The following is a 25,676-nucleotide window of genomic DNA, read 5'->3' on the forward strand; positions in this document are numbered from 1 at the left end:
TGCGAAGGGCGGCCAGAGACCGTTTATTTCACAGCTCCACCTCAGCTCTTAACAGTGCCTCAGCTTTGGCATCCTCTATAGCTCCTGGTTTTCCTGCTTTTGCGACTTTGCTGCTTCCTTTCTGGCAGATTTTGCTTTTTCCATCCTGGCAAAATGTTCCTGTGTTAGTAACTTCCCACATTCACATTTCCTTTCCTGCCTCTGTCGCAGGGGTTTTGTTTTTGATGTTTTATCAGCTTCCCTGTCTGTTTGTTTATTTATTAATTCATTCCCAGTATTTGTTTTCCTCTTCTCCCTGGGGGGTACTCTGCTTCTGTGGAGGCGACAGTGCGTTGTCAGCTGACAACAAGCAGGCAGGTGGTCAGTAGGGATTACTGATACCAAAAATAGTCCTCCTTCAGTCTTTTAACAATGTGCTGCTGCTGTTGTCAGTGTTGCTTTTTCTGCAGGTCAGCTGGAACCATTTAAGATCTCTGTGTGGCACAAGGTGACAGTCAGCATGTGGTTTACACGTCAGAGCACTCATTGGGCACCAGTGGTGTGATTTACCTCATTGCTGCCGGTGTTTTAGAACACTGTGGAACCCACATTCAATAACATAGAGAAGCAGTGCTTTTATGTGCATGTGTGATCTATTCCTAGTGCTGGCTGGCTCTTCATTACTTCCAATGATCTGTCTTTTCATTAGGTTGGGGTTTGCAATAAATGAGCTCTCAGTTCTCCTTATTCCTGCACTTGACTTCCTGGACCCTACTCAATTCACATTTTTATTTCTCCTTGAACAGCGCGACCACTTAGATCTGGTACAATGGATGTTCATAAACGCTCCTCATCTTGCCGTTGCAATTAGATAATGCTCTATCTGAATTACCTCTGCCTCTCTGTAGTTAATACAAAAAAAAAATAGATTCCGCCGAGGCAGCCAGCTTGCCTCTTGCTTGTTTGGTTTTCTCACAAATATCTTGGCGCTGTCTCCCATTTCCTTTTCTCTGACTCCAGCTGTATTACAAACAAGATGCAGGTTTTCTTTAACACTCAAAGTAGTTAGCTATTTAGAGCATGCTGCTGCAAAAACTGGTGGGAATGCTCCTGCTAGGAAGAAAACATGAGTCAGGGGGTTTAACAATGACTTCTCTGGGTAAAATTCAGTATTATTCATTTTATAAAACGTCAGTCAGTGGTGTGATAGTCCCTCCTGAATTTAAAGGTTCCAAATTGCTGCTTTGCTGAATCTGTTGTGGGACATGCTCATGTTATTGAATGTCCAGTGCAATCACTGATATGAGATCTGGGGCTGCAAACTCTGCCAGATATGTGTTTTGTCTCTGGCTCTATGCACTATGCAGGTTTCCTTATCACATAGTTTAATGATCACCAGCTTCTGTATGGTATGTAACAAAATATTTTCGGGAAAAAAACTTACTTCAAGCTGTGAAAATTGTATGTTTGACTGCAGCATTATAAACTTCTATGCTTTTCTTCAAATATCATTTTAAATCCTTTCCTGAAGTCCCAGCACTAGAGTTATTTGTATGTGCTGTGTGTGCTCAGCTTCCATTTGAGCAGACACAACATTGTGTTCCAAATCTGCATTTCATGACTGGAACCAGCACCACTCCATAAAGATGTGATAACACATCAAAAGAAATAATGAGATACCGTGACACGAGTGCATCTTCTACGGCTGTATCGAATGCTGGCTCTAAGGATAAAAATCCAACAGTATCTCACTGAAGAGATTCGTTCTCAGCAATTCTTACTTATTTGTTAAACACAGAATATTGTACGGGTGGCTGAGGAAATAGTTTAATATGGTATTTTGGTTCTAGGTCATGCTTCTTACAGCTGCCAGCTGTTTAAGGCCAGTGAGTGGAGAGCTGGTTATTATACATCAGTTCCCTGAGGACTGAGGTTGGCAGGGGGAGAATCTACACAGAAGCAGTGAAGATGGCAGTTACTGGTGTAATTACTGGAATCTAAGTGGTCATAGACTACAGATATGTTTTACAGCCTTCAGCTTTTCTCTAATTCATCATAATGATTAATCTCAAAAGCTGTGCATCTCATTCTTCAGCCATGGTGCTCCTTGATACTCCAGTGAAGAAATAGGATTTTTCTAAAGGCAATTTTCTTCCAAGAAACAACACAGACCATTCCCTTTTGGACTTCATTGCAGGCAGAAAATTTTCACCCTGGTAATCGCTACAGCAAATTGAAGAGTTTATAACAGAAAAATGAAAACAATTAGTTTTCTGATTAAATTCACCTTGGCATTGAGGAGCAGGTAAGCATTTTCTGTTTCCATGTGCATTCAGATGAAACGGACCTGGTGGTATGACAGAAAAGGCCGTAGTGTAAAAAGCAATAAAAAGATAATTGGCTGTTCTATGTTTTTAATACCTGTTTTGGGTTACTGTCTCCTTCGGGAAAACAAACACGTTTGTCCGAAAGATGCGGCATTGCAGTGGCAAGGCTGTGTGTGTATTGGATATGACTTGTCTTTGCTGACTTTGCCGAGCTGATGACTGGCGTTGCATTTCCAAGTGTCCCATCACTGATACCCTTACCAACATTCGTGCCGTAAGGCATTGACGTTACGGCAGGTGGTTTTGTGCAGAATCACCTGTGTCATTCTGGAGGGTAAATAGGACTGGAGTAAGTACTGTGCATTAGATCATACCTTGAATAAGAGGACGTGTATCACCAGCACCTTGTTGGGTTAGCTCCTTGTGCTCTCAGATACCCCTTTTACTAGCAATTACTGGCTCTCCTTTCTCTTCAGGAGAACGAGCAGGATGATGAATGTCCTGTCACAGTCCCAAACGTGAATGTGCCTCTTCATGTTGAGTGAAAGAATATATATAATCCAGGCTCTACCTTTCCCCTGACCCTGTCAACCTCTCCTCCAGGGCTGCTGACCCGCAAAAAGGATGTGGAGGAGGAATTCCAAGCTCTCGACTCCTGTGCAGGTGAATTTTCCATGTTAAAAGCTAGTCTTAAAACAGGGTACCTTTAAGATGGGGAACAATAAGAAGTTCTAAATGGTTTGACCCTGTAGCAGAGGTAATTGCTGCTAAGATGGTGCTTCAATGTGGCAACATCATCATGTTAGAGTGAGTGATGACAGAGTATATAGCAGTGACTGAGTGAGGAACGCTTATTTAAACTGCCTCCCTTGTTCCGTCAATGTTTTATTATGCTGAATTTCCTTTTAGCAGACATTAGCCTTATGCTTGTGCTCCCTTGTATGAAAACAGTTTTACCTGACTAGCAGAGTTTGTTATTTCCACTTGCAGGGAGATAATTGGCAGTTGATTCACAGAACCTGAAGAGGATGTTGCCCTTGTGTACTGAAACTGAGAGAGATGCTATTTTTTAGAACAATATTTAATTTAATTAGCATGGCTTTGGAAGCTAAAGCAGCCCAGGTGTTTGTTGGTAGGTCACAGCATGAGAAAAAGGCCACTGTTTGTTGTTCAGTGTTTTGCATTTAAAGGTATTTGTGAACATCTAAACTTGACTGACTCTGATCGACGTATAGTTTTGAAGGACATGATGCTCTAGGGCCTGAGAGGAAGAGCCAGCTGGATGGAGGTGTGAAGCACTGAAGAAGGCTTGTACATTGTTCTCTGTTCTTTTCAAATCGTACTTGTCTAACGAAAGTGGACCAACTTTCTACAAACCCTGCCCTACTTCTGTTGCAGAGTTTGTTGTAAAGGGTATAACCATGGGCTGTTCTTTTGGCACTCATCACCTACAATTGTTTAGTAATATTTAGACAAAATCTACTTTGGTTTGGGCTTGTTTCCACTTCAAGCCAAACCGAGGAAAAAAGGCCAGGCATTTTCTATTTTGATGACTTTTCTGATTACTCCTGTTATTTCGTATCGTTTTTGAACATTTATGGATATACCGGCATGCTTGATTGAGGAATGAAAAAGGCATCTCATCTTGTCACACATTTCTTACTTTGTTGAAAATAGCCCTTCACTTTAATCCTGGCTTTACCTGGAGCATACTGCTTCCTGAGAAATTGTCTTATCCATCACTTGACATGTGATTTTGTAGGGTCATATGTGAAACAACCCCACAAAATGCATCTGACCTGTTTTGATGTGATGTGACATAAGTCATAAAAATTGCTACTTTTTTGCCGCTGGTACAGTCATTTTGAGGGCACTTTACCCGCATTACCCAAGAAACAGCAGTTTAGCCTGTTTGCTGACAATACACATTACTTTGGGGATTTTAAGCATATCTCTGGTTTCCACTCTACTTCAGGAAATCTGAGGGATTCTTATGGATGTATTTGCTGTGTGATTTCTAGGGATTTTGTTGCACACCTATTTCTGTCAAGGGAGGTTATGTTGTTGTCAGCACCTTCATCTCACAGAAGATGAGCAAGTATTCACTAGACAACATTATAAGCTGAAATTTGATTTCCAACTCCTTAAAAATAAGGCAAGTAAGTAAAAGGAAAAAAAAAACACAAACCAAACTAAACCTAAAAACACCGCCTCCCCACACCCCCCAAAAAAAGCTGCACCACTTTTTAAAATGAATGCTACTTATTTACAAACTCTCTTGCATTGAGCAACCAGAACAATGTTTTAAAAAGCTTTGTGAGGAGAAAGGAGCAAAACATACCAACCTCTGTGCTTACACTGTAAGTTTTCTGCTGCAAATTAAAAACTCCCAAGCACTCCCATTTATAAAATGCTGAACAGATTTACAATAGCAATAGCAGTTTCTGACCTAATAACTGGACTTTTGGTGATTCCCCGTTCAGCATCACTAACTCTAAAAGACATCCTGTTCTTACACAGCTTAAATTATAAATTATGTGAGACAGGCACTCACACTGGTGCTCTTGCAGTGCCTAAAACAATAGGATCTTGGGCTGTTACTCCTTATGAGAGACTGCAATAAAGATATAAAAGCAATATCCTTAACAGGAAAATACGAAGCAATGCTCATTGCAGGCCCTCATGTTACTAGCATCATCTACCTTTAGGGCCTTACAGATGCATAAATACATTTAGGACAATGATGTGCAAGTGAGTATCAAATGATTTCACTACCATCTTTGAACAGTTCTAACCATACCTAATTAAGTTTCACCGAAATTTAGGCACAAACCCATCCGTCAGCTCAGGGTCCTTTGAAACTGGGTCCAAGCGTTCTCAAATACATTTGGACTTTCAATCAATCTTGACTATGTGTTATGACTTCATAGTGAAACTGCAAACCCAGATGAGCTTCGGGAAGGCTATGGTTTCACTCTGAACATTTTATTCAAGCCTGAAATCTGATGACATGAAGCTTAGTAGGCAGTTTTTTTTTTTTCCCTTCTAAAGCTTCTGATGAAAGTTATTTACTTGATCTCTTTGCAAAATCCCAGTAGGTTCCCTACTGTAATGTTCCTTTATTATTGCTCATCTCTCACCTGTAACACAACCACAGAGGCTGCAGATTGCCTGGAGACTCCTGGAGTCAGAGATGATGCCCTAGGCATTGTTACATGTCCTGCGTGTTAAAGTCAGCTGGTGGAGGGGGAAAACAGAAAAGAAAAGCAAGTCTGGAGTTCTCTGTGGGCAGAGTGTGTTCTCTGTTTTGCATGATGCTTCAGGAGAATTTGTAAGTGAGGAAACAGGCCTGCACTTTTGTTTTAGCAATTTGGTTGTGTCTGTGTTAAAGAATTTGAAGGGAACTAGAGATGGCTGTTATGTTTAAGGATCCACTCCTGGATTGTGTTAGTGCAGTGCACTGGACAGCACCAAAACCTGGCCAAAGGCTTTGAGATTCAGCACCGACCCAGCTTGCTTGTTTGCGCTCCCTGTGGGCTGAGACAGCAGGCAGCGAAGAGCCGTGAGCGGGGCTCTGGGGCATGTGGGGCAAGGGTATCTCTGCTTCAGAAGTGTTACTTTGGTAGATGCTGCAATGTGTATGTTCCAAAATGTGCTTTTGGCGAATGATGTTCTTCCTTGGCTGTGCTCTCTTTGCAGGTAGGATTTATCCTGGATTCATCTCCATTCTGGACCCAGGCGGTGCTGGGTACTCAGAATCGCGTAAGTCAGATACCTGTTTCCCTTGATCTGTGCAGGCTGGAAAAGATGAAACCCCTTTTCCTTTTAATTGCAAAACTGAACAGTGCTGGTTCTTGTTCTGTAGTGCATTGCCGGGTACATTTCTTTTAATAATGAGTTCTGTATCAGAAATAGCATACATATCACATAACGGGATGCTTCTTTTGAACTTGGCTTTGACTGAATAGCAGCGTCTTACAAAATCCAACATGAATGTCTGGAATTTGTATCCGAAGTGACCCTAGGCAATAGTCTTTGAAATACCCCTGCTTTGAAATTTATAATAACGGAGCTTCTTTTTGAGGTCAGTCCATCCCTCTTCAGCTTTGTTGACATCAAGAAGGTGAACAAAGGTGCCGTATGCAATGGATGAATACAGTTTTAATGAACAGGAGAAAAGTAGATACTTATTATCCTGTGAGCTATTTTTGAGCAAAGTCCTTGGAAACCATACGCAAATAAAGGAACTATTTTATTGAATGGACTTCTTTTGTGTCAGCTGCAAAAAATTGGACAAAGCTACTGTTTGTGTCTTTAAGAGTAAATTCTTTGAAACCTGTTCCTAGGGGAAGGTACAGTAATTCTGGGTAGGAGCCTGGAAGGTCAAAACAATTTGCAGTATGAAAATCAGCAGGGCTTTATCAATGTAAACATTATTTTACAGTAAACTTCCTAACCTTAGCAACTGATTGCTACAGTGCTCTCAAGTTGTGCTCTGTAATCGTCTCCATTAATACTTTGATCTTTGCCTGTGTTTATGAAAAGTGTTTTAAATGACCAGCATCCCAAAATGTTATTGAACAAAATGACCTTTTATATTTTATATCCCTGCTCATGCAGTAGCATTTGGTTTCCTATGAAGTTTCTTTTTATGTAAATCTCCCAGCAGATTTTTTTTTACTAGAGAAACCACATGAAAATAACCATAGTTTGTACTTGATAAATTATTAATGTGGTAGCAGTTGCTTGTTCAACAATTCTCATATTAAAAGAGGTGCTGTTCTGCAGTATAGTGCAGTGTTATTTTTGGCTCCTTTTGGAGATGAAGTTCGTACCAAATTCAAAACAAATGCACATACCTATGTGATAGCTATTTAGGTGCCATCTCCATTCACTAACTCATTTCTGTCTACAATTTTGGTGGTTATTAAAATCAAAAGGGAACATACCACTGTACCTACATCCTTGGTTTCTGTCTGTGATCTTTGACTCTTCAAGTCATACCGAAGAGTTTCCACTCCTCACAGTCAGCTGCTGGCAACAACTGGCTGACATTCATTTGTCTTTGGAAGATTTAGTTGAAGACCTTTATTTTAAAGTGGGTTTTGAAGACCTCTGAAGCTGTAAAGCTAAAACCAACCCAACTGTTAATACCACTGGACTGAAGTCAGCCCTGCAGATAACCAGTAGGACTTCAGTACAAAGCTACAGTCATGTGTTTTGCATAAGGTCACATTAATTACTTCAGCAACGTTAATCCTAAATTAACAAGGCTTATGTATGGCAAATGACTTATCTATATTAAAGAGGGCATACATTTTCACCCGGCAAAATTAGGATGTTTGGAAGTGATATGCTGTCAATGGAAAGGACAGGAGAAAAAAAGATATTCTTACACATTTTACTTCCAATGGGTGTTTGAAAGTTGTCCTTCCTACTACATATCCATGAAGTGTTATAATATTTTCCTCAAAGCAGAAGTTTCTGTCTCGTTTCTTTGCATCTTTTTTTATGCTGTTAGTCCCAAAGACTTCTATGCCCTAGACCCAGTTAAACATAGTTGCACAGATTTGGGAAGCCAATCCCAAACTGGAGGCAAGAGAGCATATCCAAAAGGTTTGTGCTCTAATCTCCTTTCATAGGATGGAGGCTGAGTGCTGAATGTAAGGACAGCACTGAGCAATGAATGTCAGGAACAAGGACATGGTTCCCTTTCCTCCATTTGGAGCGTATGGAGAGCTGGGGCAGGTCACCCTGTCAGTGAAACTGGAAGGTTTTCAGCCTCGTTTAACAGGAGGTTAAATCCAGGATGAAGTTACAGTGATTGTATGGCTGATAGATTAGAGCACAAAGCAGAGGTTCTTCTGGAGGCTTAACTTGCAACTCAGGAGGAGGGTTTGGTCTCTTTCACCAGTAAGACTGGCCTGGGAGAGCCATGGTTCCTCTTTCAATGCAGCACAGGCCTGAACACTGGAGGAGAAGACCTGGCTGGCATGAGAGGTGGGTGAGAGTTGTCCGAGAATGCATTTGGGTTTGTAATTAGAAGAGTTTTTCTCAGACCAGTGGAGCAGCAGACTTCTGCAACAGCCTTCCAGGAGAAATCACCAGGGTGAAAAACTAAGCTTTTAAGTTTTATTAAAGCTGACAAGAGTTAAGACTGGCTTCTCATTGTAAAGGTGAACTTACACGTGTGCTTTAATAAGTTACTGCAACTCTTCTTACCCAGAATATTAGAAATGCAGGACATCACTTGTAAATTGTTGTCATGGTTATTACTTATTACTGTTGTATCCAAGTGAGGTCAGCACCCCATTGGTGAGATGTGCTGACAATGCGAAGAGCACTCCTGCTTTAGATTTCTTTAATTGGACAAGACAGACCAAAGGTAGAAAGGAAAACAGCAGCAAAGAGAAACAAAGAAGTGAAGTGACTTGCCCAAGGTCACCCGGCATTCCTCATTTCTGTTTCTGTCTTCTGGTGCACACATTTGTCTCTCCCAGGAATAAAATAGGTGAATTCTGCAAGGCTCATCTCATTTGTTAGGAGCAGTCAGGTGAGAATTCTTATCTTGCAGTTTCAGGAGCTGCTGGTATGCTGCTGCTTCGGTGAAAGGAGCATTTTCCTTAACACATAGCAGAAGCTATAAAATAAAAGGTGAAGTGAAAAATGGTTAAGATACTGTAATGTGCACAATTAAAATCCAGCACTGAACAACAATGGGAGGCAGAGAATTTGCTGAATGATGGGGAACTTCACCACTTGTTTTCATGTGTTTGAACTTGCATGCAATAATGAAGTTTGTCCTATCTGAGAAATAATTAGCACAGACCTTAAAAATAAAGAAAAGAATACTTAAGGTAACGTCTCTAATTTTATCTGAGGAAAAAACATGCCATGCCTTGTCCATGCTCCACTTTAAAGAAATAAATGTCTTTTCTCTATTTCCCACTGTTAGTGTCCTAAACAGAGAAAACATCCTTTTTCTTCTTAGTTCTGGACCCACCCACAAATGAAGAGAATCCTGTAGCCTTTCAAAAATCTTATTTTTCATTAGCTGTAGTGATACAAAGCTACCTAATATACAGTCTTTCTTAATATAGCACCTAAATCCATTCTTAACACACAGACTGTGAACGCCTAAATATTAGAATACTTAACAATTTCTGTTTCTCTGATATAAATGGACAGTACTTAATGTGGGCTGAGGCTGTGGTTTGAGAGGTCTCTGAACTGCACCCAAATGGATCAGTTTCCCACTGACATTGTGTTCTGCCTGCTCCTTTGGCTTTCCAGTTTCTCACTGTGGCATAAATTGTTGAAGTTTGTCTTTTTTTTTTTTGTCTTGGAAGATTTTTGATAACTTTTGAAGTAGGCTGGTTTGAATTACAGGCTTAGCCTAGGAAGCATGTACTCTCCCTGTAGAAGAGTAATTACCTTAATGATTTGCAGCGATTTGTTAGTGAGGTTGTGCTAGGAGAGGTCTGGGCAAGGCCCTGAGAGCTGCAAGGTGAGATGAGCCGCATGTTGTTCCATAACTTGAAAAGCTGCCTTCAGTTGTTTCTTCTGTGAAGTGGGAAAAATAACTCTGAGTAACCCTGTTTAAGTACTTTTGATCAAAATTCAATAGCTTTTGAGGTGTTATCTTCAATGTGTCAGAGAAAAGTGAAGTGTTGAAGAAGGCCCAAATGCATTCTGTAGGTGGGAAGTTCTTTGTAAGTTGGGCAAGGAAGGAGAGGAAGCTTTATCGAGGTTTATTCCCTCACACCAAGAAGTTCTGCCTCTCTGAGCTGCTGAAATGAGATGTTGCACCATACTTCAGATGTTCAGAATATCTTTATGTAGTTTTCTGTGCCCGCAAACACGGTTCTTTCCTGTGAAGGTGCCATATCCTTGAGCTCTGCCAAGCTCCTGAGTTTCCCAGGAGTTTTTATTAAATGTTGGCATTACTTTCTCAAATAACTTTACAGCAAGTGTTATCCCACTTTGTATTCAGTGCCAATTTGTGCTACTGGTGGGTAGTAAATGGGGCAGATGCAATGATAAAATGTGACAGGATTTCCTGCTCTTTCCTTCCAGTCTCACAATATCTGAGTTTCCTTCCCTCTGCTGTAGAAGGAGTGAAACGGTGGGAGTGCTGGCATGCAGTCTGTCGTTGGATACCTCACTGAGGTGAACAGGGTGGCTTGTTTCTGAGTGCTGTTCCAGAGATGCTCTCAACACCTCTGAACTGTTACTTTCCACCGTTTTTTGTTATCAACACAATTCTGAAAGATAAAGATTTACTTTTTAAAAATTAAATAAAAGAGAGACTCTTAAGTGTAGAATGGGGGACAGAAGTTCCTTATCTGGCCCCACGTAAGGAGACCATGCTGTTCTGTACCTCTAGGCCCTCTTGGCTGGGCTTTCAGTTCAGAAGTGATTTGCAAATCAGGGAACCCAGTGAAATCAAACACTTCACATTTGGCAGTAGGAATTTCAAGAATTCCTTGGCTTGGATAATGCTTTAATATGAGGCCCTCTTTGTGCTGGCTTGATTCTCACTTTGCTGTGTATAAGAATAAATGAGTGAAGAGAAAATTACCCGACTTTCTCCTATATTGCATCATGAGCATTTGCTCCAGGTTTCACTTGGAGGGAAGAGTGACATATGTGAGCCAAATAGTGGTTGCAGTTTTTGGTGGCTTTGGGGAGTTCTTTGGTCCCTTGGTCTCTGCTTGCTGTTACAGTGGGCCTCAACTAGAAAACCCATGAGCAAAGCCTTGGTAAATTAAGAAAGAGCCTGTTCTTTTATGAATAAGCCACTGTGTGCCTGGCTCAAGTTAACTGTTATCTCTGTGTTAGGGGATAGCCTCTCAGCAATCTGCTTATTGTGCACAAGTTCCTCTTGATTTAACAAGAGGAATCAATTAGAAAGGCAGCCAGAAGCATCACTGTGTGTCATATTAATTTAAGTATTGTTTTCTGCAGTTGAAAACTTCATATTCATCAGTAACTTGTCAGATTTATCCCCCCCATCCTCCCAGTCTCTGATGCACAAAATTATTAAACTTAATTGGGTTTCTCTGGACACTACTCATTTCTCAAAATTTATTGCAATTATACAATGCCCATAGCTCATTTATTTTTTGTTTCCTGGTGATTAAAATTTAAGACACTGAAAAATGTTATGTATGTTTTCCTTTTCATCACGAATCCTTTTCTCTCCCCTACATTCGAGATGCATTCTGTAGTCATGAATCGTTAAGGTACCAAAATCTACAGGCAGCCCTAATTTACGGCTAACTATAGGAAAACCAGAACGCAGGTCAGAAGTCCTGGAGCATTTTTAATATGATATTCTGTTTTTTGTCTCAGAGTATGTTTTCCTTAACAGTGAAAGCATTCCTGTATGTCTTATCTCAAATTGGAGAAAAAAATAGTCTACTGGGGAGAATCTAGAAGCTGGAAAAGGAAAGCGGCTGGTGGGAACAGCCCCAGTGCATCCCTGCTGCCATGTTAGAGCCCTCCCTGCAGTCTGTGCGCCATTTGAGGGGAGCCCTGAGCAGCACACTGCTGGGGCGGGCTGTAGAGGGGGGATTTTGTTTTAAAAAGCATCGCTTAGCCTCAGCGTACCATGACTAGTCACACAGACTTACTCTGAAATGTATTTATGTACCTACATGGGACTAAAAATAGACTAGATATATTCATGACAGAAATAAGAAGAGAGGGCTCCTAAGTCCAGAGCTGCTGTTTTGTTGAGGCTGTGCAGTGTTCTGTGGAAGTTACCATCACATACTTGCCCTGGCTTTATTCTCTTTCTAGGCTGCCTGCTTTCAGCCATTTTTATTTGTTTGTTTAACAAAACTATTTTGTGAGCAACACAGAATAATAATAGAGTTGCACCGCTGATGGTGGGAGATGAAAGGAGGGGATGTAAGCGGTGAAAATTCTGTCACAAAATAAAGTTTTGTGAGCTGGTGTTGGCCCTGACTGAACACAGCTGCCTGCTGTGCTGTGGGCGCTTTGCCAGCAGGTAGTGGCTCCTGACAGGACCTTCCTGTGGTGCCGCCCGCCATCTTTTGCCCCACAGCGACTCCAGGAGCAGAGCTGGGTGGGCTCTTGGAGGGAACCGGGACAGCTGCTCTGGGAGTCGTAGGCCAGACGGTGCTTGGAGGACTATCGAGATCCCATTAGGCAGCCTGTGTCCCACACCGAGATGCTTTGTTGTTCCAGTAGGTGAGTGGTGGAGATGAAAAGGGAATAATTAACATCATTGAAACAGCTAGTGGGGTTTTCATCAGCAGCTGTAAGTAGGAGGCAAAAATATTTCTTCAGGCAGCCAAACTCCCTGGAGAATGCAGCAGAACGGTGCCTGTGACAGGGCACCAACATCTTTTCAGGACAACACACAGTATGTTAATTTGATCTATACTCGAACCATGTAGAGTCTTCCCCAGCTGAAGCAGCAGCAAAGCTATTCAAAGCAAGTAAATGCAGTGGCTGAACTTCCTTTAGCACTTTGTGAATGGAGTTCAAGCACTGAGGTTGGCCTGCTTCCAGAAAGCTGTGCTTCTGTTTCCAGAGCTGGCAGAGCAGTGTTTGGGAAATAAACTTGCATCTGAAATATAAACACATCCGTTAGTTCACCAGACATTTTGGAATCGGCTGAACTGAGTTAAAACAATTAAGTGAGGTGGAAGTATGGTACTTGAAGATATGGTAGAGAAGTGACTGGAAGTATTCTTCTCTTTGGAGCTGGGGAGCTGCATTGGAGACAGAGGTGGGCCTGTGGTGTGTTGCCTTCCTGATTCTGTCGAGAAGCCCACAAAATTCAGTCCACAAAATTACCAGTTGTTCTTGCCCTCCATATTAGTGGAGGAAAGTGAGTGAGTATGCAGACATTTATCTGTGGAGAGATTGATAATCTTCTTCCTTGTCTCCACGGTGAAAGATGGGTGGAAGTCAAGGCAAATAGCAACCATTTATTTGTAAGTTGTTATAGGGACCTGGTTTATAAGGAATTCTGTTCCTGGTAGAAAGCTTGTTACGGGCCTGTTAGTCTAAATCTTGCTCACATGGCAGCCAGTGAAAACCCCTCTTTTTACCTGAATGGGAAATGAGTCAGGCTTCTCATATTTTTGTAAGCTCTATAAAATGTTGGCTTTCCTCTCAGATATTTCTTTGAGTGAGTGAGAAAAATAATAAAAACGTGTTTCATTCTGTCATGCCTTCCAGCTGAAGTCCTCTAAATGCTTTAGAACCTGTGTGGATTTAGCTTCGCAGCATCCCTTTAATGCTGGTAACACTCATTTCAGCATTATAGATGAGGAGGTGAGAGAAGCTACTTGACATTCCCAGACCGGATCTGTATGAGCACCAATCTCCTCTGCTGGCACTATTCCCACAACACTATTTTTCTCTTTAGCTATAATGGGCCCTTAGCAGTGAGCTGGATTTTTCCCTCCAGTACGAGCACTTGAAACAGCTGAATTAGAAAGAGTCTCAAAATTGTAGCTAGGCCTGAGCTGCGCAGCCTTCAGCATGAGACCCTCAGGTGCTGTCAGTGAGTCTTGTGCAGGAAGGCAATCTGTTTACCTGTCAGGCCACCTTGCAGCAGGAAATAGAGGAGTTGGATTTTGTTGATTATTGGATGCGACATGTTTTCCCCAAGTTGTAGGTTTCCCCACTGCAGCCACTTGACTTATCTGTATTCTGCCTGGAAGCTCCCTGCTGGTACTGTGGTTCAAACCCAGCCATCATCGAGTGTTCTTGTTAGGAGAATAAAAAACTGGGCTTGTCATGATAGGCTTTCAGAACAGCACACATCATCATCATTATTATTATGCTGGCACGTTTCAGAATCTTTAAAGAGAACTGCTGTTTAAAACATGAAACAATGTTTTTAACTAGTACAAAATGTAAAGCAAGCCTCCTATACCTAACTCCTACTTGGTTTCAAACATTTCTTTGTATGTTTAGGCACTAATTCAACTCTCCCATGTTTTCTTCTTTCCCCTGCTCTCCAGTGGGGACTTGTCTTTAAATACGTAAGGAAGTCTTTAAAAGACGTTTAGATGTAGAGCTTAGGGATATGGTTTAGTGGGGACTGTTAATGTTAGGTTAGAGGTTGGACTCGATGATCTTGAGGTCTCTTCCAACCTAGAAATTCTGTGATTCTGTGATTCTGTGAAAGAAAAAACTTGCACTCTTAAATCAGGTTTTTTGGTGTCATTAAGATGAGTCTCCAGACATGCCATGATGGTTGAGCTGAATCGTGGTCTCCTTTCAATTGCTGGCAACACAAATAAGTATTGCGATGGATAAGGTAGGACAGGAATATATGGCTGAGAGCTTGAATTTTTGGACCGTAAAACAGCTGTGGCTATAACTGCCTACAGTGGTTTCAAAAGGTAACTGCTTGCAACAAGTTGCTAGTTGTGTTGTCTTATCCAAATATATTCCATGAACTAATGAGGTTAATCGACTTAATCTCCGCACCCTTCTCTCTCATTATTCTGACAACAGGTTTGTTAGCTTGGATTTTGATTATCACTTCGTGCTGTCAGCAAAGGAGAAGTCCAGCTACGTTTTGTACTAGAGCTTGCTAAAAAACTTCAGGTGAACTTGTCCACACTCAAGACCCTATTACCCCTGAGATGGAGTTTCTGAACACTGTCTTTTCATCCTGTGTCAAAATACCAGACATGCTCTGCAAAGTGGCATCATCTTTTCCTTTTCTGTAGCTTTGCAAAGCAGCATGAGACCTCCAGTTTAAGAGTAGAAAAGGTAAGATCACAGGGCAGAACACAATAGCCTTACAAGAGGACCAATTTAATTAAAAGGTGAATGATATATGAAATGCATGACTGTGGGCACTGTAACATTTATTTTCCTGAAAGTAAGTAGACTCAAATAACACATAATTTATTACGGCTTATGAAAGAACTCTGAAATTTACACTGATCTTTTTTTTTCCCTGTAAAGCTGGTGGTGAACTTGCTCATCAGTCATTTCATTACGATTTAGCCTGTGTTCTGTAAACTCATGATGCTTGTTAAAAAAAAAAAAAAAAAAAAAAAGACAAAATTTTGGATGCATTTCATCACGGCATTCTACCTGTGCTTAGGTCATGAGGAAATCAAATAGCTTCATATGTGCAGGCATAAGTTTAAACATCCAGGAGAGGTTTTGCTTCAGAGGGGCTGCAAAAACATTTCTTGTTCTGGGAAAAATACTGACATCCTGAAAAATTTTTGTGTGAACACAGACCAAAAAAAATCCCTTTAGGTTGTTCTGTTGTTGTTCTTAAACTGAAAATAGTAATGAAGCAATTGCTTCTGGTCAGCTGAGTGCTTTGTTTCCATTCCAAGATTTTATTGTTGAGACTTGAGGGTTTTTTTTGTTTTTACTTTTTTACTATCCTTACCAATTTTCTAAACAAAAATTTGTATTCAAATAAAGAAACACAAGCTTTCAAATATGTCACAATTACTACTGTGACATACTGAGCCTCTGGCAGCACAAGCAGTCTTGAGCTGAAGTTTCTTCAGCTGGGAATTGGCACATCTGCGTGCAGGCAAACACTGAAGTCACGTGAAAAGGTTTAAGTAGAAGGGAAACAAAAGAGAATTTTTACTTGGCTCGTTCTTCTGGAGGGAAAAACTGGAAAAAGTTTAAGTCCTCCAGCATAGGTCTGTAATGTCTCGTACAAGCAGAATGATTTCCATGCAGGGAGATCTGCCTTTTGCATTGAGGAAGTGAACATGCACAGGAGGGAATGGGAGGATAATGGGCAAATGCAATTGCACTTTGAGCCTGATCCTGTTGTGACATAATGAGCGTGCTCTGTCCCTTGTTCTGCCAAACAATGGGAACTCACAGGATTACAGGAGCAAAAGATCTGGTAAAGTGACTGGTGTCATGATGTGTGCAAATGTGAGGAAAAATTAAAAATAAAAAAGAAGATACTGAGTCATTTCTGTGTAGCTACAACTTGTAGCGATGTTCTGTAAAAGTAAACTTTAGCCCAGTGATGGCTTGTGGCTGCTCTGCTTTGTTGTCACTGGTAAGGCAAAGTGGAAAGACAGAGCGGTAGGGTTATATTTATTTTTTGTCTGTTGAAGAGCTTTTCCCTTCAGAAAAGACACCAAAACTGGATTAAAAGAACATCCTGGAAATGATTCAGTGAAGCAACTCGTGAGATACTCTTCAGCTCTCTCTCACAGGTGTGTTCCTGTTATCGCTAAACTCAGTCCCTTGGGAAGTTGCCTCCTTGCAGCAGTGCGTATCAACAACAGATTGCTCAGAGTTAGTAATGAAAATGCTTTCACTGCAAGTGTGTTTGGGAGAAAACTGTTTCAGTGATGTTACAGAAAAAAAAATCAAGTTTCAGGGTGTCCTACAGCTGATGTACACAGGTGTTACACATGCAGTCTGATTGTAAGTATGGTCTTTGGTGCATCCATAAGGCAATATATTACAGCCACATTCTGGGACTAAACCTTGCTCCATAACTTTTGACTCAAGGGATTGATTTCAGCCATATTTGATGGAGAAGTGGACACGTCTAAGGTATTTAAGTTCATACATGGTTCGTGAAAAGAGATGCTAGTGGAAGGGAAACACATTAGGGGTCCTTTTTTGTTACCCAATTTCTGGAAATGGTTTACTTGCAAGTTATTAAACATGCAAGAAAATCCCCATAAAAAAGAGTGACCTTAGACGTACTCCAGCCTCGTATATCTGAGCACTTCATGCATCAGAGAGAGGAAAAAGAGCAGGTGTCACTTAAATGTCGTGTTCTGCAGAGCTGGATGAAAAATAAAGAGAGTGTTATGCAGAACCATGAAAATTTATTTGAGCTTTTTTCCTTGAAATTCAAAATGGTGATGGGAAATTGCCAGTTTTAGTTATTTCAAGAATTAATGCAAATTACTTGGCTAAGTTAAATGAATTCCTTGTTCCCTTATGAGTATTTTTGACTCTCTAGATTCATTGCTTGAAGATGATCTAGGATGTCACGCCATGATAAGAATAGAAGAGACATAATATCTACCCAAGGCTGACCCCTTCCTCACCCCTTGCTTTGACTATTGATTTCTCCTTGTATTTTATTTCTGTACCGGGTGACAGGATAGCAGTCTGATTAGGAGGTGATGAGAAACCGAAGTACATAGATGTAAATTTAAATAAAACTTACAGAGAAATAGAAGTAAAACACAAAAAGCCAACTCTTCTCAACATTGACATACGTCTTCTAAAATAAGAAAATCTTTTAAATCCCCCTGAATCTTGTGGGCTGACAGAAATCACACTCGTCATTTTAGATGTAAGGTGTACCCATGTAGTTTTTTGTCTGTTTTACTTTGAGATTGATAAAGGACCTGTTGGTTACTGAAATGCAGTTGAATCATTGTTCCTGTACTTTTATAGCTAGATTAATTCTTTTTAAACACAGAGTGTTTCTGAAGGAGATACCTTCAAAAATGACAATAGTTATTTTGTTCTAAATAGCATTTAGGAAGATAGAGTACTTGCCAAACGTTTTTGTGACTCTATAAAAATGTTACCGCAGTGACAAACAGAGTCACTCTTTCATGTGTACGGGCTTCCTTAAGCCTGCTGGTGTTAAAAAGCTGCTGGTTATTAGTTCTGTCTTTTAAGGTTTAAATAATTAAGTTCCTTGTGCTGCTCCATACCCCTCATAAAACTTGGCACCACTTGAACCTTTTAGCAAACCTGATATGAAAAGGACACTACGTAAATAGCTGAATTTGAACATAGCTCTTTGTGGCTTGATAGTTGGTTCTGGTTAAAAATATGTATTGAACTGAAATATTTTCTCTGTTGTCAAGTGCTTGTTGTGTTTTCTTTTGGCTGTGCAATGCTATTGCCAAGAAATAAAGCACAAAACCTAACCCTGTATCTTTGGGAAATGCTTAGAAAAACAAATCAGTGGCATGCTCTGCTCATACTAGCAAATGAAGTGCTGCCAAATCCTCGAGAGAGCAGAGTCCCCGCTGACCAAAGTCTCAGCAATGCTTGCGGGCACTGTGTGAGGATGTCTTACAGAATGTGACAGTGCCATGAAACTGAGGGCAGTGCCCCAAGGCAGGGAGAATCTGCTTAGCTTTGTCTTTAGCAATGAAGCACCCAGTGAATCTGCTAGGTAGCGGGATGATGCTGGTTTGCCTTGCAGCAGTACTATATTTTCCTGTGTTTAATTATTTAAAGGAAACTGTATAATGGGGCTTTGGAATTGTATGGCCCACTAATCAATCCACTCACTTTTGCATAATGCATGGGGCATCAATGTTCTGCCATTTCAAGAGCACTTAGGAAAAACTTGCCAGCCTGCTCAGTGTTGCTCTGCAGTGCCAACATAACCACACAGAACCAGAGAGCCACAGATCTGGGAAATCAAGGAAAACTTACAACTTCCAGCAATGTTCTCTGACATGTTTTTAAAGATATTTTTCTCCTTTTATTTTCAAGGGAATAGTATTTGGAGATTTTCTTCCAGAATATTCTAAGTTTCTTCCTTTCATTTTTTCCCCCTTCACCTATATTTTGATAGCCAAGATACACTGCCCTATACATTTGAGCTCTGTTGCCCGGTTAAAAGAGCTATGTATACCATAAGAGGCTTAGTGAAAACAAAGGGGAAGGAAGGAGAGAGGCTTCAAGAATGGAAAAAAGCCTGCAGCTGTTGCCAGGGCTGCTAATGCTTCATTTGGGTGTCTGCTGGTGGTTTGAGATGCATGTTACCCTTGTTGCAGTCACTGCTGTATGTGTACAGGAAAATGTGAAGTGGGTATAGATGCTTTTCACATACACACATCGTTAGGGACTGGCAGGCTTCTAGTTTGCAGAGGAAGGAGAAGACGTTATTTGTTATTATAAAAACTGCTTGACCCAGGCTTTTGCTTGGTCAGTTTTGCTGAGTTTATTTTCTTTTTTCTTGTTTCAGTTGGCTTCATCATCTTGCTGAGCTCTGGTCTGTGGGAACAGACTGTTCCCTTTTCACTTAGGGTGAACCCTTGAGAAAGGGTTTTGTATGCTTTTGGATAGAGTTATGACAACATGGGCTTGCTCTTGAATATAATATTTTACACTTGTGCATGGAGCTTTATACCTCAGATGATGTATGTGGTTGTTTTGCAGTCAGCTGGTACTACAGGAATGATTTTGGGGAGTAAGCAATGCTTCCTCACATGACTCCTGGACCCCACCTGTATGTGAAGCAACCACTTAGTTCCTACTGACCAGCCTGGCTCTAGCAAAAAGCGTTGAAGCTGTGCTTGTAGCAGTGCAAAAAGGAAAAACTCCTTGTGAAGGTTTGCTTGGTTATGTTCTCAAGTATTAGGTGTGTCAACTGAATTGTAACAAGTTCTGTTATATCCTGTAATACCCCAGAAGGTGTCTTTTAAAAAATTCATAGAAAGTTTCTGTTTTGTTTCAGAAAAGGTGGCAAACAGGTAAGAAACAAGACCAGTAACTGATTTACTGATTTCCCAAGAGTTATGAATGTACCTGTGTAGTGTTAGTAGTTTTCCATCTTGAGGTACTGTCAGCTGACATTGGAGAAGGTGAGATTTGTCAGGACTGATCGTAGTATCAGCAATCAAGAGTCATTTACAGGTCCCGTTCATGAGAAATCAGCATTTCCATAATCTTAAATTTAGATATATGGTGGCTGAATGTATCCTTGTGAATTTTATGTCAGCATATATGTGGTCCTATGGCATTTTTGTGACTGATAGGAAGGAGGCTTTCCTTCAAAATCTGCTTATGTGCAGCGGCTATGGGGGCAGTATAGCCGTCCTCTTCAGATGTTCATTGAGGTGTTTATGGTAAGCACAATATCATTCCAGTCTTATGTCCATCATCTGACCTTGGAGAACACCAAACTTCCAGAGCTCTGCATCTAATGGCACCTTTGGAATGAAGAGAAAGAAAATATAAACTTGAAGGCTTAAGTGGGTAGAAGGATTTTTCTTCTCCAATTCATTTCTTTAGCCTGGGAGGGGAATCCCAGTGTATTGAGAAATGGATGCCTTGCCTCCCAAGTGTGGAGAATGACAGAGATGAGCAAAATGGCTTGGAATTTGTTGGTGATGTGATTCTGGTCATTCTGAGGCTACACAGTAACCAGCGCTTTAATCTGGAAGTAAATATATTGCGTTGAAGCTAAATTTGAAGTAGTCTGTCAGAGAAGGTAATGGGGCCCCTCTCTAGCTAAGGGGTCATAGTACTTACCCAGGCCTAGGGTATTAATTTGTTTTTTTCTGTCAGGCTTGGATTTATGTCTCTCCTCTCCTGGGCGCATGGGCTATCTCCTAATCTGGAGAATCATTTTTGTGCTTTGCCTGGGTGATGTTTCTCTATTCTTTATCGTGCTGGGTCATCTGCAACAAGAGGAACAGACAGTTTCTTCCCAGAGGACCCTAAGCATAATGCTCACTTAGCAAATCCACTAGGAAGAGCCTGAATTTTCGTTGGGAGCTCATTCTTATTCAGTGCAGTTCACATATGTCCAGGCTCTGGTAGAGTACCAGCTACCAAGCCTCTTTCCTTGCTGATGTAATTAACTTCTGTGTATGTGCAAGAAGAGAGTGCAGAAAGTAAATTGACTGTAAATATACTTCTGCGTTTGATTCAAGTAATCATACACTGTGAAATCCCATTAAATGGGGTTTGTTGAATCAATCCTGCCTCTTTCCACCTTTTCCTTCCTTCCCATGGCATTGGGCTATGTTGCTGTGTTAGACTGTTTTAGGTCCTTTACTGCTGGTCTTTCTTCTCTTTCCTTCCTGTCTTATTGCTAATCTTTTTTTCTTTCCCATGCCACTTCCATTCCATAAAAGCCTGACCCTGAGCTTCAGATATAAGGAACCCTGAGCTAGTCTGGATCAAGACTGGACCTCTGTGTCTAAAATCTCAGATGTACACAGATACTTCTGCATGGTCGTGTCTTTTATGTGTGATGTGTTCGTTGGAAAAACATGGGTTTTCAGTTTCTTAACACTCATCTGCCCTGGGCTATGAAAGCTTTGGGATATAAAAAACATATATTAAATGCAGTTATAGCCTCTTTCAGAAGAAATGGATTTTATACCTTTGAACTCGGGATTGGTGAGTAACAACCTAATTACTGCCACAAGTTCCTGCTCTTATGGCTTCCTTTTTTCTTAGTATCTCCTGAATGAATCTATAGCTTTGCTGGCCTACCTTAGCCTAAGGCACCGTCTCACTTGAATGAATCACAGATGCTGCCATACCCTCTCAGCCAATTTTCCCTGTCAAAGCTTGAAGCACTTTACAACTCCAAAACATCTTCATTTTCAGCTGAGGGGCTTCTGCGCAGTTCTGAAGGAAACCTGTGCAAATCTCCAGAGGATGGTTGTGCCCAGAAGGACCTGCCTGAGTGCTTTTGTGCAAAGCTAGGAAGCTGATAGCCTAATGAACACTGTACTGCCCCTCAGCCTTTGCAGCTGGCGTGGGCCTCTGCAGATGCCATCTTATCTGTTAGTATGCAAGGGAATTCCTCTCCCAGACTTGTTGCTGTTTTTAACAGGAACTGGCTAACTTGCAAGTTGAAGATGTTTAGAAAGCAGAAGGAAAGCAGAAGGAAATGGGAGAAGAGCACCCACAGGAACAACGATGAACTATGATGAGCTTCTTCAAATCTAGCTGGTGTTTTTGTTGTTGTTGTGTTTTTTTTTTTCCTCCTCCAGTGGTTCCTTGTGGTGATTTGACAGAAGTTCACCTTTCCTGAACAACAAGTAGAACATGGCTTAGGAAGGATTTGTTTTAATGAAGTAGCACTCTCTTTCATATCCCATTTCTTCCTTCCTCTGATATGGGGTCTGAAATCTCTTTAATATGAGAAGAAGAAAAAGGAAAGGAAGGAGTTAATATATATATGTATATATATATTTTTCTGTCAAAATCCAAGATCAAAATTAGCAATACAGAAGGTTTCTATTTTGCTATAAGCAAGTGATTGGCATATCAATCCTGTTCTCTTCCTCCCTGCCTTGGGAAAACCAAAGGAGGAGTCTCTGGTTTTGAATCTTGCCAAAGACTGTTAATGAGTAATGAAAAAGAGAATCAGGGAAGAAGAAAAGAGAATGCCAGCGCTGTTACAAAGTTTTTGGCTGATCTCTACTGGATCTTTTTTTCTGGTGCTTTTATTAATTTCCTAAAATTGATAATTTGGTATCATCTTGATTTAGTCATGCCTTAAGCCATTGAGACTCACTGCTTTATTTCAATGGCTGTTGGGTTCCATGGATTTCTGTGCATAGTGCTTCTGAGGTGCTTTAGGATTTTCCAGGATGAAAGGATCAATATTATACACGTAAGTGATATTTATTGGCTTTGTTTTCCAGACAGACTTTTCAACCACAATGTAAGCTGATGATTGGGTGAGGTGTTCAGCTCCATGTGCGTTAATCCCAGTCGATAATTTTTGTTGCCCGTAGGGTGCTTGTAGAGCCATTTTGTTTCCCTGCATTTGTGCTTTGTTCCACTCATCCCTCACAGCCCTTCTTGAATACAAAAGTGTAGAAGATGTACATACAACATCCCTTCGTCTGCAGACATAGAAACACTGAACAACTACCTGATACTCTAAAGATCCAATTTAGATTCCACAAGGGAAGTCTGGGACCCCGAGCTGTCAGCTGGTCTCTGAAGAAAGATCTGATTATCTCTGGTTTCACATGGGCTCTTTGTGGCTTGCACAGTGAACCCTGTTACAGAAATCCTTCCCTTAGCTATGGCTAAGTGCTGTGGATGAACTGTTTGTAAGTGCATTTCCTTTGATCAGAGCTGAAGTGCCAAATAACTTCCTATTGTTTGGTAGCATGGTTTGAAGGTGTTGATCCTGAAAGGCTCTATGAACACCATTTTGCTAAACGAAATTTTTACAATGCAGTTTTGAAATGCTTTGTGCTTTCTGAGGCTACAAAGAGACGGTGTTTGCCTGAACTTTGTGCTCAGGCTGTCTCCCAGAAAGTTGCAGCAATGTAGTAAGAGCAGAATTAAATGCAAATCTTCACAGTTTTACAATGTATTTCTATGGACCATTTTAACAGCATGAGAGCAATGAGTGTATGAGTTCTTTGAATCAAAGGAAAGAGGTCAAAAATTTACCAAAGGGGGGTGGGGGTGGGATGCTTTTCATTAGTGGTGGTGCTGTGTAATTATGAATTTGTCTTATTGCTCATGAAGGTGTACTGGAAATATGAACAGAAATGTATTTGCTTGGCCATGCACTTGATGTTTGTGTATCCAGACACTCTGTACTCACTTGTTACTTCAAAATAGTCAAAATCAAATTTAGAGTCTGAAGCACTGAACAAGCACTGAACAAGTACCATGCCCTGAAATTCCTAGACCTTGGCAAAATTTTTGAAAAGATATGTTACTTGAAATCTCATGTTCCTTTGGATGGCTGTGTCCATGCTGTGCCCTAGGGAGTGCTGAAGAGCACTCTGTACTCCTGAGACCCAGCATTGAGCATAATTGTAGCTCAGGCAGGTTGCAGCTCATTCTCACGCTGTTGCTGACTGTGATATTAGGGCACTGGTGACAGCCTCTGAGACTCAGGTTCCTGGGAATGCATAGTCATATACTGAGTTTTTAAACTACCCCACATATTGATAGGTAAACAGCGTCTACTTTGTTGTTTTGTATGAGCCCTTGTGAGCACGGAGTGGTTCTGTTTTCTCTGAAATACATAGTAATTCTGCATAACTTATTCACATATTTTAAATGTCTGCAGTCAGTAGATGCTGTAGTGGTTCTATTCTGACAACAGCTTCATTTATCAGATTTTGCTGGTTTTTAAATGTTTTTAAAAAGCTGTACAGTAAGGAAGGATGAGTAATGAGATGGTTCATTTTTATGGAATCCTGTTTTTTTCTTCCACACATGATTCTGATTACATTTGCATGCATATTTTGTTTCTTTGTTAGGCTTCAAGGGACATGTTACCAAACATTGTGTCTCTTATGTGGAAAATTGCCCCTACAAACAGGGGTCATTAACGTGGTCAGACATGTTGGAAGTATAATTCCCCAAATACTGCCTTTGCATGTATTGGGCCAAATTCTTAATCGGACTAGCATCGATCCCTTCAACGTATGCAGTTTTTCACCAGCTGAAAGGTGGATGTCCTACTTACCATGGCAAATAAAGACTTAAAATAACATCTGCTTGAAAAAGAGCATGTGAAAAAGTTACCGGAGGAGGGAAGAGATCCATTAAAAACAGAGACAAGTTAAATCATTATCAGTCTGCTCTAACCAAGAGTCCTGGTCAGTGTGAAATTGAAGGTATTTTATCTTTGAGAAAGTGACAGTAGGTCAAGGGAAGAGTTAACCTTGAAGTCTGTTGTGTATGTCAGCTGGACAATGATCAGTGCTTCAAGAGTGACTTAAGAAGTATTTCTAAACTGGCTTTGAGAGATTATTTTTATGTTATGTTCCTTCTTGTCTAGTTGTATTCTGTCCAGGATCACAAATGCTTGGATAGTTCCCAAATAGACCACTGGAACTCTTGGATCCTCTCCAAGAGGGAAAAAGTACCAGATTCCCAATGGGGTAAATCACTACAGCTTCGCTGTAACAGGAGTCCCAGTCCTGTGTGTTGAAGTACTTTGGAGCTGGTACTGTAACAAGGTGAGGAATTATGCAAGTCAGCAGTGATAAGCACTTACAGTTTCTACTGGAGAATAGTGTATGTGCATATGCTGTGGTTCCCTGCTGTCAAAGTCTGAATTTCCTAAGGCTCCATTCTAATTCAACTTTATCTGCCATCAAGAGATTACATTTGAAAGCAGTCAGCATCTCCGATACCTGCCTGTAATATATAATGCTGGAAATTACAGAGAGAGACACCAGCAAAATTGAGTAGTATCTTGTTTTCCTTGTACTGCACAGCTCCAAAGCAGCGATAGTCAGCAAGCAGCAGTGAATTAAGCTGTAAAGGTGAGATAGGGGATCATGTGCTAGCTGGGTGTCTGGGCATTGAATGTTCTTTCTAGGTAATTCTCCCTGCTCTCTGTGTAGACCTCAATCAGCATTATGTGTTGGTCAGGGCTAAGTAAGGAGTTGGGGATGAAGCTGGGTGGATGATGTCTTCCCTCTGTCACACAGGTACTACACTCTTTCTTCTTGATCACCAACTGCTTATCACATAAGAAGTTTCTATTATATACGTTAATGCACTGCTATTATTTAACCACTGGTAACTTTGCTATTATTTAACCACTGGTAGCTTCATAAGCATCTCGATAATGTCTCCTTCACTTGAAAAGGTGCAGGAGTTAGTGTTTGTGCAAATAAAAAGTGAAGAGAAAGGATATAAATAGGCTGGAGT

The 25,676-nt window shown here is 40.8% G+C and overlaps 1 long non-coding RNA gene across 5 annotated transcripts in view; it reads left to right on the forward strand.

Moving 5' to 3' along the window:
• Positions 1–5,998: 5,998 nt before the first annotated feature.
• LOC110352821 (uncharacterized) overlaps positions 5,999–25,676 on the forward strand; it is a 238,739-nt gene continuing 219,061 nt past the window's right edge. For 4 of the 5 annotated variants that reach the window (XR_011803685.1, XR_011803688.1, XR_011803684.1 and 1 more), the window contains exon 1: positions 12,204–12,524. This is a non-coding gene — a long non-coding RNA (uncharacterized lncRNA). Of the gene's footprint in view, positions 6,069–12,203; positions 12,525–25,676 lie in introns of those variants that run through there. The other variant, XR_011803686.1, reaches the window with a different exon arrangement.

This window comes from Anas platyrhynchos, chromosome 15, assembly GCF_047663525.1.
Source record: "Anas platyrhynchos isolate ZD024472 breed Pekin duck chromosome 15, IASCAAS_PekinDuck_T2T, whole genome shotgun sequence".
NCBI classification, from domain to species: domain Eukaryota; kingdom Metazoa; phylum Chordata; class Aves; order Anseriformes; family Anatidae; genus Anas; species Anas platyrhynchos.